At 41.8% G+C, this 23754-nt stretch overlaps 1 protein-coding gene across 2 annotated transcripts in view; it reads left to right on the top strand.

Annotated features, from left to right (window-relative positions):
• Positions 1-23754, top strand: part of ROR1 (receptor tyrosine kinase like orphan receptor 1) — a 250000-nt gene that overhangs the window by 23688 nt on the left and 202558 nt on the right. The window contains exon 1 of one of the 2 annotated variants that reach the window (XM_075131783.1): positions 7146-7242. The exons of the other annotated variant lie outside the window; for it this stretch is intronic. The gene's annotated coding sequence lies outside the window, so the exon portion shown is untranslated. Of the gene's footprint in view, positions 1-7145; positions 7243-23754 lie in introns of those variants that run through there. 2 annotated transcript variants of the gene reach the window in all.

Genomic DNA, 23754 nt, shown 5'->3' with positions numbered 1-23754 from the left:
GGAGAAACAGAGGCATAGAATAGTGACTTGCCCAAGGTCACACAACTTGTAGTGGCAGAGCCAGGACTACACGCAGCTCTCCTAAGCCCCATCCCAGCCCTCTGTCTGCAGACTACGCTGCTTCTCAAGAAACACATGGTAAAATAAGTGACTCTACTGCTAATCTTTCATCACCAGTCCTGGCTCTGTGTGTGTGTGTGTCCAGCGTACTCTGTAAAGGATCATATAAACGTTGATAAACACGAGGTCAAGAAATGCACCTGACAAAGCTACAATTTGTAGAGCAGCGCCGGGTGCCTTTTCATAAGGTGGTGTTGTGTATTAATTTGAATTTCTCTGTCTTCCTGCAAATTTTCCTACAGCATTATGTGCTCAAACTATGTCTGTATTTTGGAAGATTCAAGTTTGACCACTGTAAATGGGTTTATATTTCCAACAGGGCAGTTATTTAATTTCCTCTTGGAAGTCTACAAATATTGGCTCTGTTCACTACTTGGGAGGAAGCCAAAAGAGAGTACAGTATCATTAACTTGCTCTATTCTATTGGAGATTTCGCTTAATAAGAGTTTCATCCATACTTAGGACTGGAACATAATAAAACATATCTTTCTAATTAATCCCCATAAGTGTAGTTAATAGCATTAACTTAGAAGAGATGGAGATGGAAAGGTTAGCATGAGGACAAGTATTTTTCATTTTTTCTTAGTCCTGATTTTACTCATTTTTATTTTTCTGTGGACTTTGTTGTTGCCTTTTGCAAATAAAATACCAGAACTAAGGTACCAATCCTGAAATTGGATGCATAAGGATAGACATGTATTGGCCCTCAGGCCATTGACTTTGGGATACACTTGCATGGTTTTTATTGAAGGATTGGTGCCTAAAAATGTATTGGTGATATTTTGGATAAAATTATCAGCAGTGTCTAAGTCATTTAGGTATTTTCAAAAATGTCACTTAGGCCGTTAAGTGACTTAGATTTGTTTTGAAAATTTTACCCTTAGAGGAACAAAAAAGCATAGAATTTTTTTGCAAGCAAATACTATTGCAAAAAAAATCTTTTGTTTAGCGATCAGATGAAATAAATTTTCTTTAACTGTTTTTAAAACTGGAAAAAAGGAAACAAGTTCTTCTTTCATTTACTGATTTTTAGCAGTGAGGGTAACTAAGCATTGGAACAGATTACCAAGCAATATGGTAAAATTCTCTGTCACTTTGAGTCTGATCCTGAGTAATTATGCTGGCTTCGGTACAGTTACTCTGGATTTGCACTGGTCTAACTGAAGGTAGAATTTCCCCAAGGAACCTATTTGACCTATGATAACTGCAGAATGCAATGTATGCTGGATCTACTGCCTGCTGACCTATTCTGCACAAAGGAGGACCTGCTATGGTGGGGGAAAAACCCAAATGCTGTGTGCCTGAGAATTCTGAATCTGCTTGGGTGTCAGGATGGCTAGGAACTCATGGAAAAACACGTGAAACTTGCACATTTTTGTAGATATTTGTGACCATTTACTTCTGGCTCATTTACAACCTCATCAGAAGTAAGGTTACATGACAGATGTGATGCCAAGAGCAGGAAGGAAAAGGCATGTTATGCATAGCTGTCATGCCCCGTATCACATTCTTCAAGGCCCCTATTGGCTGATGACAATACGCAGTTTGGGACAGTGGTTTGGATTGAATCAAAATTGGGTGTTGAATAACTTGCATGTGTCAAATGATCAAGATTAAGTTCTTTTTCCTTGGTCCCCCCCAAATGAAATTAAAAATTCCTTTACATAGAAAATGCACATAAAAATCCACATATATAATAAAGTGGTATGTGGGACAAAAATTCATCAAACATATAGAAATATACTGCTTTATTAGGTCCAGTTTGGGTGGATTCTACGTCACTGACAATTGGTAAATGAAGGTTGGATGTTTTTCTAAAAGACGTGCTCTAGGAATTATTTTGGGGAAGTTCTTTGGCATATGTTATACAAGAGGTCAGACTAAATGATTGCAATGGTCCCTTCTGGCTTTGGAATCTATGAATCCCTGCTACCTTCATATTTTTATGAATTATTTTTAGTAACATTTGTATCTGTTATACAGCATACAGCTGAAGACTATTACATGCATTTACTTCTAGGTAGACAAATGTGAGTCTGGTTTCCTTCCCCCTCCCCCCATGTGCCCACTTAATTTCCATTGTTAATAGCAGTTACATTTGCATATGGACAGTAGACACTCTGGTCCTTATAGTTATTTTCCAAATGTTAGGGAATATGGTTCTTATTCCAGTTCAGGAAGCTTTGCGAAAAATCTTTTGGATGGGTCATAGGAATAAATATGGCTCTTTCAACTTTATTTCTCTGACGTCTGAGTGATAACATCCAGTCGTTTGAATTTCTACATTAGGTTTCATCCAAGGATCTCAAAGTGCTTTATAAGAATGCTATTATTTAATTACCACAATACCCTGTGAGTCAATTAAGTCTTTGAGATCTGGTGATAAAAAGCGCTACGTAAGAAGTAGGGATTATTATATTGGCTACATATCAGCATCCCCATTTTAGAGAGGGGTAAAGTATGCAACACAGGTTAAATGGCTTGCTCAAGGTCACACAAGTGAGTCAGTAGCAGAACTTGGAATAACACCTAGGAGTCCTGATTTCTAAAGCCCTGTGTTTTACCATTAGACCACACTTCTTCACCTATAATAAAGAAATGTGCCATAAAATAACATTTTGCCTTTTAAAATGCATGTAATAGGGTTTTAGGGCAGGAAGAAACCCATACTAGTTCCTCTAGACCAGTGCTACTCAAAGTGGTGGTCCGCAGACCGGTGCCGGACTGCGAGCCATCGGCTGCCGGTCTGCGCACACATTGGAAAAAAAACTTGCCGGTCCCCCACATCAGATAGCTTGAGATGCACTGATCTAGACCATAAGACTACAATAGGCATTTATCTAGATGTGACCTGAAATTTTCAAGGGGTTTTGATTCCACAAGCTCTTTCAGAAGTAGGCTCTTTTACCATGTAAATATGTGTGCTAACGTTTTTTGGACTTGTGCAGCATGTGAAAATGGGCTGAAGTGCTGTTTTTAATGTAATATTGTACTCTGATCCAACAGAATATAGTATAATTCAAATTAAGGTGACCAGATAGCAAGCATGAAAAATCGGAATAGGGGGTGGGGAGTAATAGATGCCTATAAACACTCAGAATATTGGAACTTTCCCTATAAAATTGGGACATCTGGTTACCCTAGTTCAAATTAATACTAGCTATTAATACTAGTCATGAGCTAGTATGTATGTGTGCCACTGACCACTGCTGGACAGAATTGGAACTACTCAGCAGTGTGCCCTAAACTGCTAACAGCTAATGGAGATTATCCTGCACTTCTGAGTTCTATCCCAACTATTGTGAAGAAGTTTCAAGGGATCATGTTGTGCAGCAAAGTGACAGCCATGGAGTCCTATGTGGTCCTGGATTTGTGCTATACAAACCAAACTAGTAAGAGATGGAGAAAGCGGGGAGTTAGTCTACTAAATCCAAATTTAACCAACTTCTGTTGGTGAGAGAGAGAAGCTTTCACACTTACACAGAGTTCTTCTTCGGGTCTGGGAAATATACTCAGAGAAACATTTTTCCTAGACCTAAAGGAGAGCTCTGTGTAAGCTCAAAAGCGTGTATCTTTTACCAACAAAAGTTGGTCCAATAAAAGATATTACCTCACCCACCTTGTCTCTCTCATATCCTAGGACCAACGCGGCTGAAACAACACTGCGTCCATAAATCCATGTTTGAGCACTTAACTAATTAGGCCTGTTTGACCAAGGCTGGGGGAGGGGGTTGGGAGGAAATAATGACATCTCACATATAAACTCTCATTTACTGCTAAAAAAAATAGAGGGCCTTGTCATACTATCCGTAGGGCGTAGCTGGCTTTGTTTCCTAGTGCTCAATGTAAAGAATAAGGTGCTGTGTAAGAACTACTCAGTGTATATCTGCCTAGTCAACAACTTGAACTATGTCTTTACTTCTAGACACGGGTTTTCCTGTGAAGCTGGGAAAATTTATTTTTGTATCAATTTTAGCCTTTTTTTGCATAACCAAGAGGTATAATCAATTTGGATTAGTGCCTGAATGCTTAAGTTCTGTTGGGGTCAGGCCTAACTTAATTTTGTAAAGTATTTCAACCTTCGTATAGTCTGTGATCTTCTTGTCTGCAAGAAGAAGAAAAAAAATCAAATTCCAAATCTAAGAGAAAAAGCCTTGTGTGCTTTTTGAAAACTATATATATTTCTTCATATATGACAATTATAATGTGTAAATAAAATAAACTTGTATCCATAGAACAGTTATAGTACAAATATACTACCCTCCATTTAAAACTGGAGGTTTGGATTTTCAAAAGTATTCAGTGCACAGCATTGTACAAAGCAAAGAGGGAAGACCCAGTCTCTTCCCTAAGGTATTTACAATCGATACAGGATCCTGCAGAGTAGAGCACTCATGTTGGAATAATACCTAAATTATTTTTCACGTGGGGTCTATCTGTGTTCCATATAAATATATGGGTATTTGCCTTTGGGTAGCTCCAGGCTCAGGTCCACAGCCTACGTACATTACTCAGACATAGATTGTAAGGTATGACCCTGAAACCCTTATTCACATAAGCAGTCCTTACTCATGAGGGTATTCAAGTATTTGCATATGTGTGGGTTCGATGTCTGAGCTCATGCACACCAGATTTTTACTGTTGGTTTTTTTGACTGATGTTCTAATATTCACCCATGGTGGTTCTTTAAAAGCCAGTTAAGTCTCTCTTCATTACAAAATACATTGTTAGTTCTGTCCAAGGAGATGACAAGTATTGTCTACTTCAGTAATCACATAAGTCACTTAAGAACCAAAACTTGAAACATTGTGAAAATGTGAAACATCAGAATTTTTACTGTTTTTTATTTATCTGTGTAATGGACTTCCATGCACTTCTCACTTCCTGAGTGGTTCAAGTCTGCCAAGAAACTTAATCAGCCTGCCCCCCAAGACTGTATCTACTTGAGTTGACTATTGTTTTGAGGTAATATATCATTGAGTCTGGTCCAAATGGAAAAAAACTTGTCTTTTAAAACCAGTGTGAGCCATCAGGAGGGTGAGCTCAGCAGGGACTAGTTCTCGTATAAGTTAAATACCAGCCATGAGGGGTTTCCGATGCTGAAAAATAAGCAAAATCTGCAGTTATGTAGAAAACAGAGGCCAGTTTCTCCATGTACACATGTCTAACTCAAAGTTTAGCCTCTAAGGGATTTGTCTGCTGAAAAGAGGAGGCCAAGGTGGCCAAGAAAGAAATACATGCCCTGCTCAAATAACTGGAGTATACAAGAACAATCATCAACTCTCTTTTCTTCATTCAAATGAGCAATTTCCCCAAGGGCACCTGTTCTAATGCTGTACTGTTTAACCTTTATTCCTTCCATTGCCAATCCAAAAATGGTTTTGCTAGAGTGACTCCCAAGTAAAATGACACATGCTTTCAGAAGTGCAGTGGTTTTTATCATTCTACAAAGAGCAGATTCTTATTTAGCCTTTTAATACAGATTCATCAGACTTTAAGGATTCTGTGTCATACCTTATGGTACAAGTCCATGGGCTTGACACATGCTCTTTTCTACAATGTAAAATATCCATGTTTTGCATGCAGTAACTTTATACACCATCTGTTCATTCTAATTCTCTTCTTCCTGTCAGGCTTCAGGTATTATCTAATCTATTTTATCTATCTTCCTTCTAGTGGCTCCTGGAGGCCCCACTGTACAAGGTATGATGTAAACACATTTTAACAGGCTGTTTAATGCCCTGGTGAGCTAACAGCCTAAATAAAAAAGATAGGCAAAGAGTGGGAGAGAAAACAGCCACAGAAAGGTGAAGGAACTTGCCCAAGCTCAAAGTGCCGGCCAGTGGCCACAAATAGAACCCACAGTTGCTGCTTCCCCAGTCAGTACCATGATCCCTAGATTGCACTGTCTGTTAACACATGTAGGGCCCATTAACAAAGAAATTGCACATGCCTCATTCAAAAACACTGTTGATCTCCTTTACAGGTAAACATTTGATAGGTATTTGTTTTGGTCGTGGTATTCCACTGTTTATTTCCCAACATTTGTCTTTCCCATTTTGAGTCCTCTTCCCTCTCCTCTGCATGGTGCAGGGAGGCCAGATCATCTATAATGTAAACTCATCCCAGGGGACCTCTGATAAAAAGAGGCAGTGGAAAGGCTAGCTTTCCCTTACCATTTTTTGTTGGTTTATAAAAACATGTTTAATTATTATGTGCTGGTAGAATTCAGTTCATTTGGGCATATTGTATTCTTACACCGTGCATCTCGTTAAACTGATGATAGTGAGGATAGTGAATAAACCTTCAGAGTGATACAGAGGAGTGTTGCCTCCTGGCCACATGTGATTTCTGCATCTAAGCTCCATTAAAATAACATGAACCCAGATAGTCACTGGGAGTGATGTACGTGGCATGGTGTAATACCAAAAGAGGAGCTAATGGATGATAGTGAACTGTTAATATTGATTTGCAACACCCTACAGTGGCAGAAAAGCCTGTGTGATTTCATTGTTGGGGCTGAAGAGGAACTGAAAACAGATGCATTAAGTTATAGACTATCAAGGTGATTCCTCCTCCTTTATGGCTTTTGTGGGATGCACTTAAAATATTGTATTCAGTTCTGGGAAATTCAATTCTGTACTACACATGTTTTGGGGTGGGGACTCAGAAGAGCAATCAAAATGACCGAGGGATTGTGTTTCAAGGAAAAATAATTATATAGAACCTGGTCAAACAACAACAAGAGAGACGATATAACTATGTATGGAATGGAAGTATCTGGTGGGTGTTAACAGGGAGAAGGGTGGGGTGATGCAGTGAGGTATAAGTCGAAGTGATGGGAAGAAAATAAAGCAAATGGAAACTTAGGCTAAATTTCAGGAGCAGTTTCCTAACAATGATATCTGTTGAACTGTGAACAGTTTTTCAAAGTAAGTCATGGAAGCCACATTGCTTGAGATGTTTAAACTGGATTGGACCAAACTGTTGGAAACCATATTGCTGGGAGCAGGCCTTCTTTGGCAGAGGTCTGAACAAATAGGCTGATCCAACTTCCAGAGAAGTCGATGAGAGTCTCTGCTGATCATGGTGGACTTTGGATCAGGACCTAAAGGACATAAGGTGTGTCTTCTGTTTCTGTGATTCAGACTGTGTTAAATGCCAGGTTTCATGTTTCTTGGTGAATTGTGCATAGAATTCTAGTGAAACAGAAAAGCCATGGAAACAAACTTGTCAGTGTTTTTTTCATTAACTCAGACTGCTGGCCAATAAACTCTTTGCTTTTAAAAAGAAAAGGAGTACTTGTGGCACCTTAGAGACTAACCAATTTATTTGAGCATGAGCTTTCGTGAGCTACAGCTCACTTCATCGGATGCATCCGATGAAGTGAGCTGTAGCTCACGAAAGCTCATGCTCAAATAAATTGGTTAGTCTCTAAGGTGCCACAAGTACTCCTTTTCTTTTTGCGAATACAGACTAACACGGCTGTTACTCTGAAACCTGTCATTTTGCTTTTAAAGTTTCTTTTATTGGAATGAGAGTAAAATATATCTCCTCAGCCCATTCTTCTTTTTTCTGAGCTCTTTTCCCCCCCACCCGCCAGATTCTCAAACTTTTTTTTTTAGCTATATCTGTTCTATTGACTTTAAAGTTACAATAATTTTATTTTTGCTTAAAAGAAAAAAACACATTTAATGTACATTCCTTGTAACTTGAGCCTTGGTGGTCTTGGAAGAAACCTAAAAAATAGTTTTGGTTGATAATGTGTAATATGAATGCAATTAGCTGGGGGCTTTTTCTCCTTTCAAAAAAATTGTAGAAAAATAATTCATGGCAAATTTAGATCGGAGCAAGGTACTCTCTAAATCTTTATTTTTGTTACCCCAAAATGTATGGAAATTTTTAATTATTAAATTCCAGGCTATCATGCACACATTTACTGTATATCAGAAATCTTGTATGGAGGTGACAGTGCTATCTTTATATATGGGAAAGGGCTGTCACATATTGTGTGTTTCTTCTCTCATTTCCCCACCATATGTAGTCAACTGAAAAAATAACGTGGTGAAGGGCTCTTCTTGGATGTACATTAATGGACAATAAGGAAAAACAGAGGAGGCCTTTGGCTTCAGTAGTTAAGCTGTCTCAACAATCAGCTGCTGAAACAATGGAGCAACTTCATTATAGATAGGTAATCTTAGCATACTGGCACGTGGCAGCCTGGCTACAGTTTAGCCTATGGGCATAGTCTGCTTTTTAGGTTTTTATAACTTTCCAATTTCAAACTGCATTATGCTGAAACTTATTAAGCTTTTGGCTTTAATGCAATTTTTTGTCCTTCTAGGAAACTCGCTCACATCTACAAATCCTAATCTTTATTTGTAGAAGGATTTTTTTGGGGGGGAAAAAGCAAGAGGTTTTTGGTGGTTTATTAGTTGTGCTCAGGGTTCTGGGATCTCTGTGACAGTTCAGTGCTTAGTTCTGTGGCATGGGTGAGAGACTTCTGTTGCTGCAGCCATTTCATGGGGTGCTCACAGCATCCACTGCTACTTAAAGAAGTGCAGACAACCTAAATCCATCCATCCTATCTTGTGTGATCCATGAAGTCCACAGCTCAGATCTGTGGCCACCATTTTGGACTCTCTCCTCAGAGCGCAAATCCCCACACGCCATTTAAACCTTTGCAAACTCCTGTACACTTCACTTCCTCACCGCTGCTGATTGCATCTGATGCATTGGCACTCAAGAGGCTAGCCTGGGGGCAGCAGTAATTCTACAGAAGGCCTCTGAATTGTTGGAATCAGATGCAAAAATTTTACCAGGGTCGGAGTTAGGAAGACCAACGACTGTTAGGAGTGGTAGCACAGTGAGGCAGTATCATATTGTTACAGGGAGAATTCTGCAGCCTGGGGAGAGTCATTTGCTGTCAGCTAAAGTAGGAAAGAGAATTATTAATTAACCATTATCTTTAATATTGTTGTTGACTGAGTCACATTTCTCTTTCCTTTATCTTTGGCACTTACATGGCCTCCAACACTGTAATATCTGAGCACCTCACAATATTTAGTGCATTGTGCAGGAGGTCAGACTAGACGATCACAATGGTCCTTTCTGACCTTAAAGTCTATGATTTTATGATTCCACTTATCCTCACAGCACCCGGGTAAGGTAGGGAAATGCTATTATCCCCATAGTACAGCGGCTAAGTGACTTGTCCAGAGTCATGCAAAAAGGAGGGACTTGAACCCCAGTCTCTCATTGGCCAGGCTAGCACCCTATCCACTGGACAACCCTTCCTGTCTTTCTTGTGCGGGAGAAGGCACAAGTTCAGAATTGGAAGGGGATGGTAACACTGGAGGGGCAGATTGGCACAACATACTGTGAGAAAGTAGGGTGCTAGTAACAGTTGCTAATATTTGAAAATTTGTGTCCAGGGACAGTTTCCCAAGTAAACCTGGTGTCTGGGAGCCAAAGGGCAGCGTACATCTTGGTGAGTTTTAGCTTTATTTGGGTGGCCTCAAAATTGTGAGACAGCTTTCAGCCTGCTCTTTTACAAGCTCCCAAACCTGCTAGATCCTCCATCATCAACTTTGTATTTTGCACCGGCACTGATGTGTGGTGATTCGTTGCAAAAACATTTCAGAGTAGGCAAACTCTGCCTTTGTAACCAAAGTGCAGTGAGGGGTGAAGACCAAAGATTCAGAGCGGGATTAGGCATCCTCCCCTCAGTCCAATTTATGGGGTGCATGGGGTGCAATTTATGGGGTGCAATTTATGGGGCCTCATGACTCTTCCTCACACAGTCACCTCTAACCCATCCAGCCCCTGGTTACACCAGTCTGATGTCATCTTCCCGAAGGAAGCCGAATGGCTTGTTACCCCACCCATTTTGGAGTGATATTTGGGGGTGAACAGGCCTGCTCTGTATTCTAGCATCTTTCTAAGGTGTATGGTATTGCTCCTTCCTTCCTCTGTTCCCCTGAGCTTTCTCCTTGTCAATTTTTTCCTATAGTGTCCCCCACACTTTCTCCTTTCCCTATGCTGCCTTTGGTGTGTTCCCTTTCCCCCTCTTCCCTATTCTTCTACCTTCTGTGGAGTTCTTTTTCCTTTCCATCCTAAGAGGGGCTGAGCTGAGGCTATTGCCTTGGTGATGGTTTCTTTGGCTGTGGAAGCTGGCAACAGAACAGGAGATGGGCGGCCTTTGGCAGCTGTAGAAAGTGGTAGGTGTGCAAAGGTGGGGGTGGGGGGATGACACATGAGTACAGCATGAGAGGGAGGAAGAAAACAGATTATGGGATGGCCCCTGTGCTTCCCAGGCAATGCTATCTCCTCCTTCTGGTGCCCTCTCTTACAGGCTTGCAATGCAAAGAGCTCTACTTCGTCCCATCTTGGGTGTGACTGTTGGGCTGGTAGAACATTTTCAGTCTAAACTGTTTTTCAGTGGAAAAGTGGAGTTTTGGGCTGTACAGAATTTTTCATGAAAAGTGTCTGCTTTCAGTTGGAAACTTGGAGTTTTGACTGGAAATTTTTTAATTAAAATTTGAAATTTGCCAAAATTTGAGATTTTCTACTGGGGGGTGGCATGCCAGAATCTGTTTTCTGACTAACTCTAGTGCATTGCTAATTTTAATTATTTGGCATTTAGATGCCAGATTATATGTACCATAGTCACAGTATAGCTGGGTAGAGAGATACTAATTAATTCAGAACTGCAAATTTTGCAATGTGGGGAGGTTGGTTGGTTAGTTTAATAAAACCCAAGAAACCCCTTTTAAAACCATTGATTCATTCATTCATTCCCCCAAAAGATTGCTCTTTCACACCTGGGACTGCAGATTTGCAGGTAGTTAAGGCAGGTTCCAGATTTGTCCCACCAAAGATCTCTAAAGTTAAAGAATGAGTATTGACAAGGGAATTTTCAGAGAGCTAATATTTGCGAAGTGCTTTGAGTCTGGCAACTGCTGTGGATTTTAATAATGTGCTTTTTCTTAAAGCAGTTACACAATGTACAAGATAAAGTGCAGATACCCAATTCCTTTGTCTGTAGGTAGCATGCAAAAGCAATTTTATAGACAGATAGAGCAAACCACTAATATTTCAAGTATTCTGTAACTTACCTGTGCAGCTCTAAGATCTTATTTTATTAAAATAATATCATAGTGTATAGTATCCGGGGATAGCCGTGTTAATCTGTGTCCACAAAAACCACAGGGAGTCCGGTGGCACCTTAAAGACTAACAGATTTATTTGGGCATAAGCTTTCATGGGTAAAAAACCCATCTGAAGAAGTGGTTTTTTTACCCATGAAAGCTTATGCCCAAATAAATCTGTTAGTCTTTAAGGTGCCATCAGACTCTCTGTTGTTTTCATAGTGTAGGTGAGCTTTAGTACTGTGTAATCTGCAAACAATACAATTACAGCACTAAATTAATGCAGTATAAGTACAAGCTATTACTCTGTCAGCACAGGAATACAGCACAGGAATACAGGTCTTCATACTGTATGAGTATAACACAAATTGTTTACTTAGAGATGTATGGCACATTGCAAACGTGGCTTATGATCAGTTTTCCTGTACAAGATCTCAGTCTATGCAATTGAACTGATGATTTAGAACAGGGGTTGGCAACCTTTCAGAAGTGAAAAGAAAAGGAGTACTTGTGGCACCTTAGAGACTAACCAATTTATTTGAGCATGAGCTTTCGTGAGCTACAGCTCACTTCATCATCTGATGAAGTGAGCTGTAGCTCACGAAAGCTCATGCTCAGATAAATTGGTTAGTCTCTAAGGTGCCACAAGTACTCCTTTTCTTTTTGCGAATACAGACTAACACGGCTGTTCCTCTGAAACCTTTCAGAAGTGGTGTGCCGAGTCTTCATTTATTCACTCTAATGTAAGGTTTCGTGTGCCAGTGATATATTTTAATGTTTTTAGAAGGTCTCTTTCTAGAATTCTATAATATATAACTAAACTATTGTTGTATGTAAAGTAAATAAGGTTTTTAAAATGTTTAAGAAGCTTCATTTAAAATTAAATTAAAATGCAGAGCCCCCCCGGACCAGTGGCCAGGACCCGGGCCGTGTGAGTGCCACTGAAAATCAGCTCGCGTGCCGCCTTTGGCATGCGGGCCATAGGTTGCCTACCCCTGATTTAGAATAGTTCTTTAAGTAATTGGCTTTCCCAAATTGTTGTTTTGGAAACTTAGTGCTTTCAGGAAGGTAGTAGTACTGGATGGTATTACTGTACATACAGCCAGGTATGGCAGCTTGCTATGAAGAGTGTGTGGTGTCAGTGAGCCAGTTCTGTTGCACAGCATGAAGAGGGTTAATGCTGATAACACTGGAAAAGTCTCCGTGGCAATGGGAATCGACCTACCCTGGCTGGAACAGCAGGAAACTAATAGAACTTTTCTGCTCTATTCAAAGCAGGGTAGTCAAGCATCTTAACTTCCCACCAAACTCTGTTTTCTGTTGTGCTTTTTAATTCCAGCTTTCTGTAGCATTAGGAGCTGGAAGACAAATAATTGCAACTGTATATGGAACTGTAATGTTAGTTCTAAAAATTGTACCAATATTTATCTTGCTTCAAAGGACTATCTTTGTTTAGGAAAATTGGTTTTATAAGGCATTAGTAAATATATATCATACATTTTCAGTGTATGTACAAAGAAAGCATGTAAACATTTGTGTTTAGTGATTTTACTTAGGCTGGATTTAATAGTGCATCAAAAGAATCTTGACTAATGTTTTAAAATGTAAAACTTTTTGATATAGGATGAATGTCATTTTTATTTGTCTCTTAAGTGCCTATCATACTACTTATACTGAATAAATAACAAAGAAAAAGGGCCAAATTCTGCTGTCAGCTACCCCAGTTTAAACCTAACATAGCTCCATTGACTTCAGTTGGAAGTACTCTAGATTTACATCACTGTAACTAAGAACAAAATGTCACTCTTAATTTATGGTGCCCAAACTATTCTGTTTTTCCTGAACTTTGTTACATCACAGACTCACAATGTTTTCTCTTGCAATTGTATGTGAATTAAACGTTAGTTTAAGGTACCCAAAGAAAATGTATAGACAGGTATATGGATAATTTTGTTTCAGTAGTAGAAATAGCGTAAATACTCTTCAGGTGAATCACTAAACATATAGGTCACACGTTTGAGCTATAAAAAAATCTTGTATATTCTGTGAACTCTGTTTGCGTGTGTAATGTTGTCTAGACCATCAAAGTTCAAGTATTTTCTGAATGCATGCGGAGGACTGCTAAAAGTGAGCCACATCATCAAAGGTATGTTGCATTTGGATCATATGAATAACTCTTGACACAGACAACTGATTGACATAATGAATAGGGGGTATACCCTGAGCTCAAATAGTTGGCAGAAACAAAACTGCCTTGTCCTGACTTTCTGTGATCCCTCAGTTGGAGTCTTTTTGGAAATCATAAGAATGGAGATCCTGTGTTGAAAGACTGTTGGGTGCAATATTTTTGAGGTGGGGGGAGAGAGCACGGGTTTTGATGAATTTAGAGCCCTTGTTGATCTACTAACCATATTGAAAGGACTAGCTGAAGCAGAAAGCCCCAAAATGGGTAAGTGGAAGCAGGTGTGCAGTGGACATGATAAGCTATATCCCTCTCTGCAAATGTCTTATTTCTTCTCTGGAAAGAAGAAAGAAATGAGTCTAAAAACTTCTTTATATCTAAGCAGTTTCTTAAGGCTGCTTAAGGTGTCCTGAAGCCTGTTGTAAATATTTGCATTGTAAGAGAAAATCTAACTAGCTTCAAGGTAGGTGAATATTTACTGACTAAATAGTGGTGGGATTTTAAAATGAAAAGTAAATCATTCGATAGGAGTGGAGTATGAGTAAACGGATTCATTTTATCTGACAAATGACCCTCAGCGCTTGCACATCTCCTGCTCTAATTAAGGGCAGTTCATGTTTCGTGCTGAATCCATTTCAGCTCTGTAGTGTTTTCTCTGTGAAATGTTTAGTATGAAGCACTACACTAAATCTACTACACAGATGTATCCCTTCCAGAGGAGAGATACCAGCAGGCTAATTCTCAGTGTTTGAAACCATATAAACAAGAATGGCTATTCTAGTCTACAAGGAGCCTGTCTTAAATGCTTTACTGAAAGTTTGTTATAATAAGCATGCTAGAAAATATTCCCTTCGATTCTCCCAGTTCACATTCTTGTGTTGTGCTTCCTGCCTGGGACAACATGCAGGAGCGAGTCCCTGCAGAAGCCAAAGCTTTGCACTCTTCCTCCTGCAAGGCTCCCCCATTCACCTGGACTCTGGACTTATTTTACACACAAACCCTTCTCCTTTCCTTCCTCACCCTCCTGTTTTATTTCCACCATTGTTTACCAGGTGTGGCAGGCTGACTGAGAGGCTTTGCTCCCAGCACTCAAGTCTCAAGACTTTTCCTATGCTCTGTTTTGGCTTTATCTGTGTATCCAGCAGCACTAACACCTCCCTGCTGGTTCTGCTGCTTTTCTCCCTAGGGCTCCCAGGGCCTCTCCCTCAAAGCTGAGCCCAGCACTGTACTTTCAGTCTGTAGGTGATGGCTGAAAACACTTAACACTTATTGTGGTAAAAAGAAAAGGAGTACTTGTGGCACCTTAGAGACTAACCAATTTATTTGAGCATGAGCTTTCGTGAGCTACAGCTCACTTCATCAGATGTATACCGTGGAAACTGCAGCAGACTTTATATACACACAGAGAATATGAAACAATACCTCCTCCCACCCCACTGTCCTGCTGGTAATAGCTTATCTAAAGTGATCAACAGGTGGGCCATTTCCAGCACAAATCCAGGTTTTCTCACCCTCCACCCCCCCACACAAATTCACTCTCCTGCTGGTGCTAGCCCATCCAAAGTGACAACTCTTTACATAATCAAGTCGGGCTATTTCCTGCATAGATCCAGGTTTTCTCACATCCCCCCCCACCTCCATACACACACAAACTCACTCTCCTGCTGAATTGGTTAGTCTCTAAGGTGCCACAAGTACTCCTTTTCTTTTTGCGAATACAGACTAACACGGCTGTTCCTCTGAAACTTATTGTGGTGTTATTCCCTACATACGAGGATCTTATTGAACCTGGTGAAACTCCTTATGTATTCCAGAGGCAGGACAGTGGGCTCTGCAGATTACATCTGGTTTCACATACAGACTATTTGAGACTAATCTAGTATGAGAAATAAATTCCTATTTGTGCTAAGTTACCTAGTGTCTCAATAGTCCTCCTCTTGTCTCCTAATACTACAGCATTTTCAGTGTGGGTACTCTAGGTGTTCTTTATTTTTGTAAAGCTGGTAGAATTTAAAAAAAAATCAAGAAATTATCAGAGTTCTGAAGCTTTTTCCATTGTGTAAGATTCCACCTATTTGTCACTTGGTGACATTTTTAACTGAAAATCTTATCGCGCGTGTTGTTGAAACCACTGTCAAAATCATCCTAGACATTTTTCATTTTGCAGAAAATAGATTTTCATTGATCAGAAACTTTAGTCATTTTTAGGAAAGCACAATGGGTGCCCTGTGTTTGATTCTACTGCTAGCTCCCTGCCATGATGCTGTTGTGAAGGATTGGTTTTACATGAGGCCTCTTGTAGTTGGGGAAAATGAATCTCTTGAAATACAAAACTCATTAGCCTGGAGGCATGTCCATCTTCAGAAACTTCAAACCCCACTCCCTTCCTTTCACGGATTTGGCTGTAAGGCAAGCTAGTCATAAGGGAAGAACCCTTATTTTATTGGGGAAAACAACACAAACCTACCAAATCAACCAACCCCTAAAACACTCACGCTATAAAGATGCTTCCTCCTGCTGGAGGCCTACTGAGCTGGAGCATTCTGAGATTTTTCCCATGGGTCAGGAACATCAGGGTAGCTGTCTGAAAAGATGTGGCTTTCAAACATTGTGGCCATTGTTTAAAGAACCCCAGGAGGGTAGTGGTGTGTTTCTTAACACTATGGTTCTATTGCGGGAGCGGGGGGAACTGGTGATATTCAGGCATCGTTTTTCCTCTTGTAGTTATTACAGTATTTGCTGTATTTTTTTCACTAGGATAAATCAGTCAATGCGAATTTGTGCAGATTAATCAGTGGGAGTAAGGGTGGTAGATTCTGGCTCTTAAGGAATCAGTGGAGACGTAGGAGATTTGTTGCACACTGTTTCAGGTGGGACAGGCTTGCTGTAGCAGCAGTTTGGAGTACTTGGGGTACTAACCAATTTATTTGAGCATAAGCTTTCGTGAGCTACAGCTCACTTCATCGAAAGCTTATGCTCAAATAAATTGGTTAGTCTCTAAGGTGCCACAAGTACTCCTTTTCTTTTTGCGAATACAGACTAACACGGCTGTTACTCTGAAACTTGGGGTAGTAGGTTATATACTAATTACTCCCCCCTTCACACATGTACACTTCTGATTTTCAGAGATGATTTAATAAAGGTTCCTGTTTTAGCATTTTAAGTTCTACCAGGTTATTGTTTGGGAAGCATTGTTGCCCTGCATAGGCAGTCAGGTATCCTACTGAAGGGCTTCAAGACCTTATTAGTTTGGAGATAATTTGCAGTTTGGTCTCTTTCCACCAGTTGCCTTAGAGGAAACATAACCCGTTTGAAATAGGTGGTCAGAAACCAGCAACTAAGAAATATACTGTTTCCGTGTTGAACTAAATGGTATTTTGTCCAGTAAATCTTTCATATAAAATGTGATGTCTGAAGTAATATTCATAGTAATATGCTATATTAAAGTATTCCCCAGTATACGCATTTTACAGCTGTAAACATACCAGAAGTGAAATCCTGGCCCCCACCTCCGAAGTCAGTGGCAAAACCATTGACTTCAGTGGAGCCAGGATTTCACCCCAGATCTCTCAAGTTACTTGCTTATCTAGTCTTTGTTGTAGATCAGGGATAGACTATGACACAGGAGCCATTTGGCGCATATGTTAGAAAAAGGGGTTAAACAATACTCTCCCCAAAGAACTCCTGATGTATTAGTGTAAATGCAGAGTACTGTCTAATAGGAACTACCATTTATTGAATTGTTGATCTTTTAATCATAATTTGAGGAGATTTGGATGATAGTTAATAGTGGCTCTGCTTTTCAGAGGTGCAGAGCACGCACAACTGCCACTAAACTCATTGGGAGCTAAAGATGCAAAACATTCTCTTCTGCAAAATGGGCCACAAATACTTTGTAAAGCTTGTCTGGAATGTTATGTACATAGTGTCATGTCCTGTGGGGGAAAGGAAGATTTTCTTTCTCATTACTCTGCAGGAGAGCTGAACTGGAGAGTATGACACTTGCAACTTTTAGGTGGGACTGTTCGCTCTCTTGCTTCGTACACACAGAGCAGAACTCCACGATAGATTTAATTGAAGGATTTTGGCTTAAAAACTGATGGCACGATATGGCCCTTGATCTGGTAGGACTTGCTATGATCTCTGCCTTGCTTTAGGTTTAGCACTGCTCTTCCTAATTCTTCCCATTAGAATTACTAAAAGAGTTGATTGAAGTAGCATGCTGGGGAGGAACAACTGACTGCGATTGGGCCTACTTCCTCTCAACCATGTCGCAGTAGTGCCCTAAACTAGGGTGACCAGGTGACCGGTTTTCGACCAGAATACCCAGGTGAAAAGGGATCCTGGTGGCTCCAGTCAGCACTGCTGATCGGGCTGTTGACTGTGCGGTTGGCGGCACTGTGTAGTGGGGCTGGCAGGCTGCCTGCTAGCCTCCACGCTGTGCAGCTCCTGGGAAGCAGCCGGCATGTCCCGCCTCTGGCTCCTAGGTGTAGGTCAGGGGTGGGGAAACTAGGGCCCACAGGTTAATTTAATCTGGCCCGTGGCACCCCCCTGCCCCTGCGGGGCTGGAGCCACAAGCGCCAGCTCACCCTGCTGTGGGGGGAAGCCCCGAGCCTCCTCATTCCTCCCCCAGCAGGTGAGTAGCCCGCTATTGATTTTTTTTTTTCCTGTGGATCAGTGACCCATGATAGAAAAAAGGTTCCCCACCCCAGAGTCTGCACCCCCAGCCGGAGCCCTCACTCCCCCGCCCCATGCCCCTGCCCCAGCCCTGATCTCCCTTCTGCCCTCTGAACCCCTCAGTCCCAGTCCGGAGCACCCTCCTGCACCCCTAACCCCTCATCCGTGGCCCCACCCCAGAGCCTGCTCCCCCAGTTGGAGCTCTCACCCTCTCTCGCCTTCCAACCCACTGCCTCAGCCTGGAGCCCCCTCCCACACTCTGAACTCCTAAGGAAGGAGTGAGCAGGGACAGGGCCTCGGAGAAGGGGTGGGGCTTGGGTGGGGCCTTGGAGGAGTGCGGAGCAAGGATGTTTGGTTTATGTGAGTGGAAAGTTGGCAACCCTAGCTCTAACCACTTTAGATTGGGGTTGGTCATACCATCCTATGCTAGAATCTGTGGAACCTGAGTTATTGTGGGTAGAATGGTAGAAAGAATTTTGCAGAAATTGCAGTTCCAATGGTAGCCTAGGATTTTCTCCAAATACCAGGAAACCCTCACTTAAAGGTAACCTCCAACAGATAACCCTAAAATGTTACCAGTACATATTTGTTGGACCTTTAGTTAAAGACCAAGACTGATAAGTAATTGATTTATTTTTCATTGCTGGTCTCTGAGGTGGTCTCTCCAATTCCAGACTAGAACTGGTTGGGAATTTTTTTTATGAACCAGTAACTTTTTGCAGGAACTTTCATTGCGAAATCTTTCAGGTGAAAAAGAGAGAGACCCTACCATAGCCAATAGCTTTGTGGTTAAGGCAGTCACTTGGCTGATAGGAGTTCCAAGTTCAAGTCCTTGTTCTGCCTGATTCAGATCAGGGACTTAAACTGATTTTCTCTCATGCCATTTGAGTGCCTAAACTATTGGGCTATGCTGAGGGGAAGGATGTGTGTCACAATTTTTGTGAAACTTTGAAAGGCTGTGGGTTTGCTCCAATGCAGGATGGGAAAATATTTTGAAATCTTGAAAAGTTTAACAGGACAGAAAATCTGTTTTCTGCTCAGCTCTACTCCAGACTGATTTCACTGTACCTATGTACTGGGTAACTGACGCACTTAATGCTACTTAGTATCTTCCAGGAATAGCATCTCACAGTGGCAGCCAGTCACAATTTTCCTTTCTGCCCCCTCATTTCCACAAAGTGGATGTGGTGGGTGGCTGAGAAAAACAAAATGTAGTGTCAGTAACAGGGTAAAAAGAAAACAAGTGGTGGCCATCACTTTGCTGACAAAGTGAAGTAGGTGGGCAATTTCATGTGGCCTTTTAAGCGCTGCTTCTTCCTTCCCATGTTTAAATGTTTCAAAACTGGTTATTAGTAGGTTTCAGAGTAACAGCCGTGTTAGTCTGTATTCGCAAAAAGAAAAGGAGTACTTGTGGCACCTTAGAGACTAACCAATTTATTTGAGCATAAGCTTTCGTGAGCTACAGCTCACTTCATCGGATGCATACTGTGGAAACTGCAGAAGACATTATATACACAGAGACCATGAAACAATACCTCCTCCCACCCCACTGTCCTGCTGGTAATAGCTTATCTAAAGTGATCACTCTCCTTACAATGTGTATGATAATCAAGTTGGGCCATTTCCAGCACAAATCCAGGTTTTCTCACCCTCCGCCTCCCCCACACAAACTCACTCTCCTGCTGGTAATAGCCCATCCAAAGTGACCACTCTCTTTACAATGTGTATGAAAATCAAGGTGGGCCATTTCCAGCACAAATCCAGGTTTTCTCACCAGCCCCTCCGCCGCCAAAAAACATACACACACAAACTCACTCTCCTGCTGGTAATAGCTGATCCAAAGTGACCACTCTCCCTACAATGTGCATGATAATCAAGGTGGGCCATTTCCAGCTCAAATCCAGGTTTTCTCACCCTCCGCCCCCATACACACACAAACTCACTCTCCTGCTGGTAATAGCCCATCCAAAGTGACCACTCTCTTTACAATGTGTATGAAAATCAAGGTGGGCCATTTCCAGCACAAATCCAGGTTTTCTCACCAGCCCCCCCACCTCAAAAAACATACACACACAAACTCACTCTCCTGCTGGTAATAGCTGATCCAAAGTGACCACTCTCCCCACAATGTGCACGATAATCAAGGTGGGCCATTTCCAGCACAAATCCAGGTCTTCTCACCCCACCTCCCCCAACACAGACACAAACTCACTCTCCTGCTGGTAATAGCTCATCCAAACTGACCACTCTCCTTACAATGTGTATGATAATCAAGGTGGGCCATTTCCAGCATAAATCCAAGTTTAACCAGAACGTCTGGGGGGGGCGGGGGTAGGAAAAAATAAGGGGAAATAGGCTACCTTGCATAATGACTTAGCCACTCCCAGTCTCTATTTAAGCCTAAATTAATAGTATCCAATTTGCAAATGAATTCCAATTCAGCAGTTTCTCGCTGGAGTCTGGATTTGAAGTTTTTTTTGTTGTAAGATAGCGACCTTCATGTCTTCAATCTCTCTGGTCATGCAATTACAGTGTTCTCCGACTGGTTTATGAATGTTATAATTCTTGACATCTGATTTGTGTCCATTTATTCTTTTACGTAGAGACTGTCCAGTTTGACCAATGTACATGGCAGAGGGGCATTGCTGGCACATGATGGCATATATCACATTGGTGGATGTGCAGGTGAACGAGCCTCTGATAGTGTGGCTGATGTTATTAGGCCCTGTGATGGTGTCCCCTGAATAGATATGTGGGCACAGTTGGCAACGGGCTTTGTTGCAAGGATAGGTTCCTGGGTTAGTGATTCTGTTGTGTGGTATGTGGTTGTTGGTGAGTATTTGCTTCAGGTTGCGGGGCTGTCTGTAGGCACCGACTGGCCTGTCTCCCAAGATTTGTGAGAGTGTTGGGTCATCCTTTAGGATAGGTTGTAGATCCTTAATAATGCGTTGGAGGGGTTTTAGTTGGGGGCTGAAGGTGACGGCTAGTGGCGTTCTGTTATTTTCTTTGTTAGGCCTGTCCTGTAGTAGGTGACTTCTGGGAACTCTTCTGGCTCTATCAATCTGTTTCTTCACTTCCGCAGGTGGCTACTGTAGTTGTAAGAATGCTTGATAGAGATCTAGTAGGTGTTTGTCTCTGTCTGAGGGGTTGGAGCAAATGCAGTTGTATCACAGAGCTTGGCTGTAGACGATGGATCATGTGGTGTGGTCAGGGTGAAAGCTGGAGGCATGTAGGTAGGAATAGCGGTCAGTAGGTTTCCGGTATAGGGTGGTGTTTATGTGACCATTGTTTATTAGCACTGTAGTGTCCAGGAAGTGGATCTCTTGTGTGGACTGGTCCAGGCTGAGGTTGATGGTGGGATGGAAATTGTTGAAATCATGGTGGAATTCCTCAAGGGCTTTTTTCCATGGGTCCAGATGATGAAGATGTCATCAATATAGCGCAAGTAGAGTAGGGGCTTTAGGGGACGAGAGCTGAGGAAGCGTTGTTCTAAATCAGCCATAAAAATGTTGGCATAGTGTGGGGCCATGCGGGTACCCATAGCAGTGCCGCTGATCTGAAGGTATACATTGTCCCCAAATGTAAAATAGTTATGGGTAAGGACAAAGTCACAAAGTTCAGCCACCAGGTTAGCCGTGACATTATCGGGGATAGTGTTCTTGACGGCTTGTAGTCCATCTTTGTGTGGAATGTTGGTGTAGAGGGCTTCTACATCCATAGTGGCCAGGATGGTGTTATCAGGAAGATCACCGATGGATTGTAGTTTCCTCAGGAAGTCAGTGGTGTCTCGCAGGTAGCTGGGAGTGCTGGTAGCGTAGGGCCTGAGGAGGGAGTCTACATAGCCAGACAATCCTGCTGTCAGGATGCCAATGCCTGAGATGATGGGGCGCCCAGGATTTCCAGGTTTATGGATCTTGGGTAGTAGATAGAATATCCCAGGTCGCGGTTCCAGGGGAGTGTCTGTGCGGATTTGATCTTGTGCTTTTTCAGGAAGTTTCTTGAGCAAATGGTGTAATTGCTTTTGGTAACTCTTAGTGGGATCATAGGGTAATGGCTTGTAGAAAGTGGCGTTGGAGAGCTGCCTAGCAGCCTCTTGTTCAAATTCCGACCTGTTCATGATGACAACAGCACCTTCTTTGTCAGCCTTTTTGATTATGATGTCAGAGTTGTTTCTGAGGCTGTGGATGGCATTGTGTTCTGCACGGCTGAGGTTATGGGGCAAGTGATGCTGCTTTTCCACAATTTGCGGAAGCACTCTATGTAGAAGTCCAGTCTGCTGTTTCTACCTTCAGGAGGAGTCCACCTAGAATCCTTCTTTTTGTAATGTTGGTAGGGAGGCCTCTGTGGATTAGTATGTTGTTCAGAGGTATTTTGGAAATATTCCTTGAGTCGGAGACGTTGAAAATAGGAGTCTAGGTCACCACAGAACTGTCTCATGTTTGTGGGAGTGGAGGGGCAGAAGGAGAGGCCCCGAGATAGGACAGCTGCTTCTGCTGGGCTGAGAGTATAGTTGGATAGGTTAACAATATTGCTGGGTGGGTTGAGGGAACCATTGCTGTGGCCCCTTGTAGCATGTAGTAGTTTAGAAAGTTTAGTGTCCTTTTTCTTTTGTAGAGAATCAAAGTGTGTGTTATAAATGGCTTGTCTAGTTTTAGTAAATTCCAGCCATGAGGAAGTTTGTGTGGAAGGTTGTTTTTTTATGAGAGTATCCATTTTTGAGAGCTCATTCTTAATCTTTCCCTGTTTGCTGTAGAGGATGTTGATCAGGTGATTCTGCCGTTTCTTTGAGAGCGTGTGGCACAAGCTGTCAGCATAGTCTGTGTGGTATGAAGATTGTAATGGATTTTTTACCTTCAGTCCTTTTGGTACGATGTCTATCTGTTTGCATTTGGAAAGGAAGATGATGTCTGTCTGTATCTGTACAAGTTTTTTCATGCAGTTGATAGATTTCCACTCATACGGCTAAATGCAGTGCCTTGCATAATGACAGGTTTCAGAGTAACAGCCATGTTAGTCTGTATTCGCAAAAAGGAAAGGAGTACTTGTGGCACCTTAGAGACTAACCAATTTATTTGAGCATAAGCTTTCATGAGCTACAGCTCACTTCATCGGATGCATACTGTGGAAACTGCAGAAGACATTATATACACAGAGACCATGAAACAATACCTCCTCCCACCCCACTCTCCTGCTGGTAATAGGTTATCTAAACTGATCACTCTCCTTACAATGGGTATGATAATCAAGTTGGGCCATTTCCAGCACAAATCCAGGTTTTCTCACCCTCCGCCCCCCCCCCAAACTCACTCTCCTGCTGGTAATAGCCCATCCAAAGTGACCACTCTTTACAATGTGTATGATAATCAAGGTGGGCCATTTCCAGTGCAAATCCAGGCTTTCTCACACCCCCCCCCGAAAACACACACACATCCTGAAGCAAATACTCACCAACAACCACATATCACACAACAGAACCACTAACCCAGGAACCTATCCTTGCAACAAAGCCCGTTGCCAACTGTGCCCACATATCTATTCAGGGGACACCATCACAGGGCCTAATAACATCAGCCACACTATCAGAGGCTCGTTCACCTGCACATCCACCAATGTGATATATGCCAT

This window comes from Caretta caretta, chromosome 8, assembly GCF_965140235.1.
Source record: "Caretta caretta isolate rCarCar2 chromosome 8, rCarCar1.hap1, whole genome shotgun sequence".
In the NCBI taxonomy this organism is placed as follows: Eukaryota; Metazoa; Chordata; order Testudines; family Cheloniidae; genus Caretta; species Caretta caretta.
This window is presented reverse-complemented; position numbering and strand designations above follow the sequence as displayed.